The sequence below is a fragment of the Lingula anatina genome, chromosome 10, assembly GCF_051362555.1.
Source record: "Lingula anatina isolate TDL-2025a chromosome 10, LinAna3.0, whole genome shotgun sequence".
Lineage (NCBI taxonomy): Eukaryota > Metazoa > Brachiopoda > Lingulata > Lingulida > Lingulidae > Lingula > Lingula anatina.
The window spans coordinates 9,692,621-9,704,132 of NC_141776.1; the positions used below are offsets into that span (position 1 = coordinate 9,692,621).

At 34.9% G+C, this 11,512-nt stretch overlaps 1 long non-coding RNA gene across 1 annotated transcript; it reads right to left on the reverse strand.

The window, feature by feature from the left end:
- Positions 1-403: 403 nt before the first annotated feature.
- Positions 404-11,124, reverse strand: LOC106157340 (uncharacterized). Its single transcript, XR_015331388.1, has 5 exons — positions 10,948-11,124; positions 10,481-10,575; positions 9,533-9,618; positions 1,272-1,412; positions 404-1,106 (listed from the first exon to the last, which is right to left on the reverse strand). It is a non-coding gene; the product is annotated as an uncharacterized LOC106157340 (long non-coding RNA).
- Between the last annotated feature and the right edge of the window lie 388 nt (positions 11,125-11,512).

The following is an 11,512-nucleotide window of genomic DNA, read 5'->3' on the forward strand; positions in this document are numbered from 1 at the left end:
AAATTGACTATCAAGTTTCATTAAAATCTAACCTGGCAACTTTTTTACCAGTCGGAAAACTGGCATCGTGATACTAGCCGTCAGATGTCAGTGTTATTTGTTTATCAAGACAAGAGCAACTGATAGTTAAAATGTACTTCTTGTTTTGAGAATACATATGAAAGACAAGAAACATATACGATGTTTGTATAAAAAATAATAATGAAAAATGAAAAAAAAACTCCGATATTACTTATCATTATTACTTATTAATTACTTATAACTTATTTTGTCTTATGTCAACTTTTTAACAATTATGGCAAGTGTATTTTTATTTAAGAAAATCTATGCCAAATTGGTATTTGCCTCAGTGAGACTTGTATGGAGTGACAAATGAAAGAAAAAACAACTATGCACATGTATATATATATATATATATATGTGGTAATTTATTAGCAATAAAATGGGCATTTAGACCATTATGCCCATAAAACAAAAGAATTTATTGCACATTTCAGGCATGCAACCACTTCTTAAATGCTTGTACCAATTTCAACATTTAATTTAAATTTAAATTTTTTAAAAATCATATCATAATAGTAGCTTCTAGCAGATGTATCTTAAATCAAGTTTTTCTAGTTAAAATTTATCTGTCTAGACGGGAGTGTGCCCCTCAGCTAAAGACTATTTTAATTTTACAGCAGCTAAATACTATTTTAATTCTACAGTAACATTACAATAACCTTGATGTTTTCAGCAGATGAGATGCTAGTATTAAATAATTTTTAATCAGTTGAATTTAAATTGCACTGATGTCACTTTCCATCTCTATTTAAATCAGGATTTATCTTTGGCAATAAAAAAGCAAAAAATCCACGCTGCCACCAGACAATGGCAATACACTAATATATGCAGACATAATTTTAGCATATAAAATACCCCAAGCTAAATATATAATTGTACAGTAACATCTAGGCACATGAGACATTCAACCATTTGAAATTAAACAACAGACACACAAAAAAAAAATACATAAAATGTCCATCTCTTGTCTCTTCTTAACAGCAAATAGTATGCATTCCTTGTATGTCCTTTTGATCAGTATGTGGCCCTTGCAATGCTGTTATCTGAAAAATGAAACAAAGCTAATTTTAAAAATTATTTCACACAAATTCACATTTGAATGTTTCAAAGGTTTTATATTCCAAAGCAACTTTCCTCATTAAAACTACTTTCTTAATCATCCACCTTTACATATATGCAATTTCTGTACTACTGACTGTATTTCATACCTTGGCTGTCAGACCATAGCAGAATCCATAGTTTATACAAGGTATGTGGGCAGTCAGCTGGTAAGGTGTGGTTAGGTTAAGACTTAAGAGTTTTATTAAAGTTGTTGAAGACCTCTCACTTCCTGTCTCTTTTTTCATTTACTGAAAAATATAAATAGCACATTAGTAATCTGTCTTATCTAAATAAAATTCAACTGATTAAACACCTGTAATAATAAAATCTTTATTTTACTCCGACAATTAAGAAAGTTCTATAAATAGTGTGTAACTCTACCCTTGACAAATAATAGCATTCATTGAAAAATTGAGAAGTTTAGATCATGGTGAAAAGTAAATCAAACACCCCATTTCCATAGGTTTTTTAGATCGATCTATCCCTGTGGGGAGTCTCACTAGATTACTGTCAGCTTGGCCGGCTTAAGCGTCTGTCCCGCCTACTTAAAGCTGTAAGGGGGTAATTAACTATGGTGCCCGCTCGGCTGAATGCAATTTAGCGTGAACCCCCAGGGAGTTAGGTCAATCTAAATCTTAATCTTTAGATCGATCTAAATCTCTGGGAAAGCACCCAAAGATCAACTTCAAGGTCTCAGTGAGATTGCCAGAATATGACCTCCTATACAAGTTCAATAGTAACTATGGGCGTATCTCTGCCAGTTTTCGAGATATAAGGGATAGAAAATTTGCAAAGTTCAGTTAAAAAATATTTTTCCATGTAGGATTTGTGTCTTTATTATAAAGAATAAAACTGTAATAAGGCACTCTTATTTTTGTTGTACCACTCAATGAGAAAATTACAATTAAAAAATATTAATTAAAAAATACAGTATGTGTAAAATTCACAATTGTCTGTGATTTTTCATTGAAAAAAACAAGTACCTAGTCCATTTGATTTTGATAAAATGTCGTTCATTTTTTAAAGAAATTTCGACTTGCCCCATTAAGAATATATACAATTTTGTTGTTGAATATATATCTTTGTAAAAGTGTGCAACCCAAAGCAACAAATTTTCAAACCCAAAATAATTCTGTAGAAACACCTAATGAAATACGAATATAATAAAATCAAATCAAAGCCTATGATCAAAGATTGTCACCTAGATTGAATCATCTATTATTGATATTTCAATATAAAAGTGTGCAACCCAAAGCATTCATATTCTCTAAACCAAAATAATTATGTGGACACATCCACTGAAATTTTAAGGAAATCAGCTTTGACATCAAGATTGGATCATTTATTACTGACATATCAATCTAAAAGTGTGCAGCCCAAAGCATTCAAATTCTGTAGCCATTCAAAATTCTGTCAACAATAAAGCATGCCTAGCTATTTATGTTTGCGTGTTCGAATTGCTTTTAAAGTTCTGCTTCACTACAACTATTTTCACTATCACCGTTTTCTTTTATAATTTCTTCACTACATAAATTATCTAAGCTATTTAAACACTCCCCATCACATACACAACTTCCAACAATGGTTGCCACATGTGGTCTACCTTCCTACAATTATACACCCTTTCATTAAGAAATTAAAATTATCCTGTGCAGCATTTCCTAAAATAAAGACAACCTAACAAATGGTAAAAAGCTAATAGTCCACTTCTGTAGTTCCCTGCACCTACTTCATCAAGAGTTCCTACAGCAATTTTTCCGGATATAAAGTCAGCATACCTATAAAATACAGAGTAGATTGTTTTTTTACCAAATCCCCTAAAAAACGAAACATAATCACACCCAGAACATACACTATAGCTAATAAGTCCCCGGTCACTTTAATAGCACACGCTGTCTACATCAGACGCGCTAATGCGCACGTCCCCGACAGTGTTAATGATAGGGGGATTACGATGGACAGCGCATGTTGCTCACAGCAGTAGGCACTGCCGCCGAAGTTAAACCGGTAATTAAGTCTTTAACTTGACTAAACATGTTTTGCTTTGTAACTTGCGTCCTTCAGTCTTGCTGTTGCGGAAGCGCCGGCGGGACATATCTCCACCTTGCTGATATTTATCCCGACTCTCGGCTTTAAAAGTATTATTGGTTTTGATTTTATCAAAGTCTTATTATATCAGAAAACCTGCATATTTTCATACGTTAAAAGAATTATAGAAACTGTAGAAAAAGCTACTCGTACATCAGGGATAAAAAACAACACCTTGCAGCACTATTACCTATTATTCATCACCAGAAGTTACTGTTTCACTTTTTTCTCCCAAATTACAAAGTCTGATGACAACTGAAAGCCTTTAGCCATACCTCAGGGCAGTGGGAGATTGGATTTGATTAAATGTAATAAAAGTATATTTTGAAGAATTTTCCTAGCCTTCGGCAATTTCCGCAAAGCTTCGGCATGCGCGGCAATACAGAGCTGTCGATATCTGTATGCGTGAACAATAGAATTGGTGGAACAACGGTTAACGTCGTCGAGTCGTCTGCAACCTACCGGATGGGAGTTCGTGTCCCTGTCGGTACTTTTGAAGATTTTGAAATTGTCATATATTATAAATATCTATTAATATATAAAACAGTCGTGGCTAATTGTTTTTTCAACGGAAAGCACAGTAGGAAGGTTTGTTGTTATTGTTAAAGTTATTATTACTGGGGACATAAATTAGTATGCTTATCTCTTATCATGGTATAATGATTGATACGATGGGTATCAAATAGTTTTCCTTTGATATAAACAACAAAAGAGCGGCCTTCCAAATATCTTTGCTGAATGTTTATAACGTAGGTACTATTATGCGCAAAAATATTGATACATGACGCAAACGACATTTACTAATTTTGGTAATATCAATTTTAATTAAAATTTAATTTAATTGAAATTAAAATTAAAATTTGTCTAAACGTGCATATTACCATTCACCTTGTTTAAAGGGTTCGCAACAGTTTACATTCTAATACATTTTGCCAATTTTCATGTTTGCTAGTTTATTTTGATTTGAGAGAAAGCGAGAGAAGACCCTCTACTAGGGCCGCAAATTAATTATGAGTATTTTTCTTCAGTGCAAGAGACTGTGTAATGAAAAATCAATCTGTAACTCTGGTATAGGGTGGCCTTGTGTGTGTAATAGTATACAAGTAGGGGCAGGGGTACAGTTTTATAGTACAAATAGTCATTTTATACATCTTATTGATCTCATCGTCAGGTCATTGTTTACAATAGCGCTTTGTCGCTGTGCGTACCTTTTTGCATTTGAGTTAGACTCAGTCAGTAACAGCTGGTGATTTTGTCTTTTTTGCGTTTCATTGACAATATTTTGGCCACCTAAGTAGGGAAATGTGGCTCTTTGTTTTGAAATGACATTTCCATTGTTCCTTTGAACATGCAAAAGTCAACACACTTACGTCAACATACTTACTTTGTAATAACAACCCAGGGGAAGAAACAAAAGCCTCATAAGGTGTCGTTATTCACACTGTAAAAGGTGTTAATTTCATGCTTCTATTGTTTGCCCATGAATCATTATGACAAATTTGTAGGGTTGCCAGATCACTGGCGCTTCATTCAATTCTCTATATCTGCCCTGCAGCCTGGGATGAGTGATACTTGACTGACCTTTGTTTATATCTGGAGATTTTCTTTATAATTCGATCAGTGTGCATAAATTATGATATTTTCCATCAGGAAAAATACGTGATAATATTACGATTCTTATTTTACGGATACATAATTACAAAAATTAATTCCTGATTTAATACCCCCTATTTCAGCGCCTATTCCTGGCTGCGATAATTATGGGGGGTTGGAAAGTAATCCGTTAGAACGCAGGAGTGATGATTGCTACTCTTACCAACGGTGCATCACCGATCAACTAATCTCAGCCACCTGAAGCAGAATCACCAACAAAAGACAAATTGGACTACATCTGCCTTCTTGTTGAGACATCTTATGTAAAAAAAGGCGATAACGGTCAAAACATACGTGCTTCGTGGTTTATTAAATGTTCATCGTATTTTTTCGTTCGTTATTCTTATGAGTTAAGCAGCTTCACCTCCGTGACACCCTTTTTATTTATTTAAACCATTGTTAGATAAACCATGGGTTTCACTCCAGATTTCACGATCGAGCAGCTGATCATGAGGAGAGTGTAGCATGCTATAGTAAACTACCCCAAATATATATACAACACCTCCAGGGTTTCACGATCGAGCAAGTGATCATGAGGAGAGAGTGTAGCAGAGAACTTCATTAATGGTCGTCATAATTGGTGGTTGCCTTGGGAAAATGAGTTACATGATTACATAATACAGATATATAATAACATAAGATTAATACTAAAATTTTCCCTGATACAAAAACCCCTATTTGAGCGCTTATTCCTGACTGCGTTAATTACGGGTGATTAGAAAGTAATCTATGAGGACGCAGGAGTGATGATCGCTACTCTTACCAACGGTAAATCACCGATTTACTTGACTCCGCTACTTCGAGCAAAATCACACACCACCAAAAGACAAATTAGACCACGTTCGTCCTCCTATTAAAACAAAGAATGAAAAAATGTGATGTCGGTCAAAGAAGAGGCCTAGACTACGTGCTTCATGGTTTATTAGATAGGCCTATTCATTGGATTTTTTTATTTCATTATTATAGCTTCACCTCGCGAGACCCTTTTTTATATATTTAAAACACAGCACCCCACTGGTTTCGCGATCATGAAGAAAGGGAGTGTAGCAAAGAACCTCATTAATGGTCGTAATAATAGGTGGTTGCATTGTAGGCCTAACCTTGTTCATTCTAGTCGACAGACTAAGCTAGAAGAAAGAAAAGATCATTATCGCCTCTCTTTACTTAGGAACAATAAGGATGGCTAGTGGCAGCATTTAAAAGTTCTTTTATTTAGAAACTTTCCGATCCTTTGTCTGGGACTGCGTCCGAGAAACGGCGATAACGACAGAGACGTCCTCGAACATTTTGGACTCAGTGCAAATAAAAAAAAATTCGTTAAGAAGTAGCCTTTAAATGTCCTGGCAAATAATTTTGCGATGGCTCAGAGAGTTCTAGAATGAATGACAAGCAACGACATTAGGGTTAATAATAGACTAAAAACTATCAGAGTGTAGGCCTGTCTTACTTCATTTATAAGGCCATCTTGTGATACGAGTCATGCTACACTACAAAAGAGGGGGTAGCAGTGGATGATTTAATACAGGGATACCATCGATAGTATATCAATAGAAAATCGCAATCCTCAAATGTTTTTTAATTCATTAAATATAAACGGTCTTTTCTCGTACAATGGGTCTGGTATAGTTGTATTGGCCTATCAGTTGGAAACACGTGGTTCGTCTACAATTGCAAATGGCGGAGGTGCCGTGGTAGTTATTGTCGTAAAATTAGCTGGATACGGTGCACGTGAGAAAATTATTCATTAAATTTAGTTTTCGAGCGTCAGCTTAATCTGGTAAAATGCGAGACGAAAAAAATGATAGATAGAGCCTTATGACCCACTGTAGAATGATGCCGAATAATACATCAACGACGTAGTTTATCGGCAGATAAACGTGTTTCCATTCTCGGCTGACTGAGGAAAGGTTTGAGAGAGCATTTAAAGAAGAGGCGGTCGAACCAATAGTGAGTAGGAAGTGTGCTGCAATCAAGACGAACAATACCGATCATAAGTGGACAGCTAATAACCCCTAATTAACCCCGGGTTACGCGCTGCTGTGTTGACTCCTTGCTGGGAAGGGGTAGCGGCCTCCTACTGCTGTGCGTAATCAAACATTGTCTTCTAACATGCGGCTACACGACGATTGCATTGTATTAATAAAGTAATACCTATTCATAAGGAAGGGGGCGGATGGTAATCTTACGAGAATTAAATCAGTTATCGATCATACGCGTACCAATAGTCGTGTTTTTTTTTAGCTATACGGTACAAACAAAACCTGCATAATTTTACCCACCTTTGACCTATTTAACCTACTCAAGTTGGGATCATTAACTATGTAACCATGCAACCTATTAACATTAACATAAATTTCCTCATACAACTTACAACTTAATTTTATCAAAATGTTTTTACCAAGGTACTCTCTGCTATCATACAAACCAAGCCCTATTTCTAGTACATCAGTATCTGGTGATATGATTATCATATTATTTTCTGAACTATTCAGACTGTGAAGCCAGACTAAACTGTCCCCTTCTTCATGATTTGAACTAAATAAAGCATCCTCCCTAACAGAACCACTGACAGCTAACTTGCATACGTCATTATAACTACCAGCTACACACAACCTAGTACTCCTATATCTTAGTGTGACTGTTCACAGTGAAACTGCAATAAGGTATCACCAAGGTAGGCTATTAGTTTACCCTTGTTAGATCTAGATATTGCTTAAAAAATCATTCCAGACTGCTGGTAAAGAGGTTTCATGAGTAATTTCTTCCACATTTAATCCTAAGCAACCCTGATCTCTCCTATCATGTTCAACTTGTTTAGGATAATATTTACAGTATTTTTGTCCACTGGTTTATCGAAAACAACATGAATTTCCACAATATCTTTGACTTTAAATAATTTAAGTATATTCTGGGGTAGCGCTAGCAATTTTTTTCACTGAGCCAAATCACCACATTTTTGTCAATTTGTTATCAAAATGGTTATAATTTGGCTAAAACATCAAATCAAGCCCTTTTTCTTTAGCCAATTTAAGCCAATTTTAGCATTTGGCTAAATTGGTGAGTGTTAGCCTGCCCCAGATATTCCTATTGTAAAAAGATTGTGCATATTGTTTGAAAGTAATGGTAATGGTGGTGCTATTACCTGAAACATTGCATCAATAACTATGTTAGTATAGGCAATTTCTTTAGGGAACCCTGTATTAAAAGCTTGTGGGTAATTTGATTGAAAAAAAATGTCTTGATAAAGACTTATTTCTTTTATAGGGGGGGTCCATCTTCTCCATAGGGGGATCCATCTTCTCCACATAAAGCTAAAGGGATTGGTATTATTTGTTGAACATTTAGTGCTAGTGCTTTTTCCTTTTTTTGCCCAATTAAGCTGTTTCCTAAAAAGGATAATAACTCTTCATATGAGATCTATATTTCACAATAAAAACATTGTGAACAACTCATAGAAATATGATATACCACAAAAACGGCAGTTATAGCTATTATTCTGATATCTGAGCTTGTCTTTAGACCACGTGACCTCCACTGATGGCTATTCTCTGTTATAATATCTTAAGAGATTAAAACAAAAAACACACTTTTAAGAAAAAAACAGGTACTAACTTTGAATGTAAAAATGGATTCATTACCATTGGTAAGTATGGGAAAAGTGTTGTTTACTCCAGGAAAATTCATTTTTTGTCCAAAGTGAAGAGTTATTATCCCTTTAAGGACGCTCTCTCATATTTCAGATTTCATATTTCTGCCCTAGCGATTTTGATTAAAATTGTAAGACAAAATCATCTTACCATTCATGAAAAGTAGGTAAAGGTGAATTTCAAGGTCACAGTTAGATAGCCAGTATATGACTTCCTATTCAAGTTCAATAGTAACCATGGGCATTTCTTTGCCCGTTTTGGAGATATAAGGGACTAAAATGTTGCAAAGTTAAGTTCGTGGTGAAAAGAAGGTCAAAGGTCAATTTCAAGGTCACAGTCAAATTGCCAGTATATGACTTCCTATTCAACTTCAATAGTAACTATGGACCTATCTCTGCCAGTTTTGGAGATATAGGGGACTAAATGTTACAATTTTGGAGTTACAATAATGTGCCATAAATTTCCAACAAAAAAATTAATTGAAATAAAGAATAATTCTTGAAATGGGAGGTGCTCAGAAGTTCTAGATGTTCAAATTTCATAAAATAATGGCATTTTTGACCCAAAGTTGTCTGCCTTGCCAAGCCTTATATTTTATTTTCCAGGTCAAATCCAAGGGCATATTTGAAATCTCCACATATAATTGACTTTCAGTCGGCGGTCTGTAGAAATTTTTCTCATAATTCCTTCGATATGGTAGATAATTAGCATTTAATTTTGCCATTTTTGGACAAGGGTGCACTGCAATGAGCACCACACCTAGACCCCAGCACCGAAAGAGCCCAAATTTAACGTGGAACGAATTGAGATTATAGGTGACCTAAATCCAAGAGATGGGTATGCAGGCCCTTGTAGTCTAGGAGGAGAAGTGGTAACGGTAACATGGTGGCAGAGAGGGCGGAATGATCCGGACGGGACTAAAACCATGCCGGTGGTACAATAACAAAGCTGAGTGCAAAAAAAAAAAACGTTTTCTGTACCTTTTTACAGATAGACCATACTTTTTCTTCAGTCGGGACCACATACCACGATAACCAAGACATCTGCCAGTTCCTTCAAGTTCTTCCTGCAAAGGTTTTACATCAAAACAGCCTCAGAAAATGAAAATCCATTTTCACATGTTTAGTGACAGTACATGAAAAACAAGCATTTAAACCACATTTTCACAAGATTCTACATAATTAATAAACCACATTCTCAAATAAAAAAAAATAGATTACAATAAAGACAATGATTACAAACAGTCTAATTCTTACATAAAACCCATTATAATTAAAATAATCAATAGTAAAATAGTAATAAATAATATTATAGAATAGTAAATTGTAAAATGCATCTTCTATAATTATCCAAGCTTATAAACTACATTATTTGCAACAAGGCATGTAAGGCAACTGAAAATGTTGCTTAAAACATGAGTTACTAATTTAATAAACCCTATCTTCACTGTAGTGGAGTAAGAGTTACCCCCTGATACTGATTTAACAAAAAATAATTTAAATTTTGGATTTGGTAAACATAATAATATTAACAGAGTGTTCATTGGGCTCAACGACTGGTATATTGCACTGTTTGTCAATTCATTTCAGGAGCTGAGATCATAAGCTGGACATCAAATTTTTGCATAGAAAAAAAACAGGCATTCCTCAGTGTAACATGCTATAAAGACTAAAATGAGCAAAAAAAGACACCCTGGTGAATAGCACGAAATTCATGCACTACATGTAGCACTCCTATTGACAATTCAGATATAGGCAAAGCATATCAGAATCACCAGTAAGAATTGCTTGTACATGAATTTTGCACTACCTGGTGCAAAATGAGAATAAAGGCCAAAACTTGCAGAAGTTTTCAAATTTAACTACATGTATGAGTTAGCAGGATATTTAACATTTTACAATCATATAGTTTCTCTTTAGAAGACTCACTCTCATTGCATGAATCACTTCAGGTAAATCCTCTTCAATTGATTTTCTTCTTAAGTTCAATTTGACAAGACGTACGTTTCCTCAAGTATGATTCACTAAGTATGAAATGAGAAAATATGTATATATACATTGTACAACAATCTAAATAAATACAAAACATGCAAATATATCTTTAACATAGAATGTTTAAATATGCAAGAATGCAAAAGTTTGATGATGGGGGGGGGGGGGAGAGAGAGAAAGGAGGGAGCAAAGATGACATCTTTTTGCAATATAAAATACAAATAAATAAATGTGCAAATCCCTCGAGGCTTAATTAAGCACTGAAAACTGGTATTACATAAGACTACATCCGGATACTCCCCCGCACCGACGTGACCCCTTGCATAATCAGTTACAATAATTAAGTTTGATGATTGAGGATACTAACCTTTCCAGTACCATATCATAGGAAAAGTTACACTCACCTTACATAGGTACCATGGGCAAGTGACAAAGTTTTAGCAATCTCAGTTGCTGTGTATCCTGCTTTGAAATAATAACTAATAAGATTTTCCATTGCTTGCTTTCCGTGTGCCAAATGTGCAGAAGTTCCGCAGCAAAAAGCTGTCCGCAGAAAAAAGTCGAAAAGTCAAAAACTCGAAAACTCTAAAAGTCGCAAACTCTAAAAGTCGAAAACTCGAAAAGTCGAAATATCCAATAGGGGCCACCATAGTTCACCATCTCGTTCTACAACCACACAGTGTCAGCAAAGGTCAGTGCAACAACAATATTGCCCTACTGCTGATTCTATTCAATCCCTTTCTGACCTCGCCACTATATGTTGTAACTGAGAAATAATCAATTGTAAATGGGTCATTGAGATCCAAATCAGATTTTGATATGTTCAAGGTGACAAGGGTTAATGTTAACTGTTTGGAGTTGAGGGGCGAGGGTTCGCTTAGCAAAAATCTTGATATAAAGAAAAATTTAATGTATAAATCTTGATGCCTTTGCATTGTCTGTTGAGACATTGAATGTGTCTATATGTAT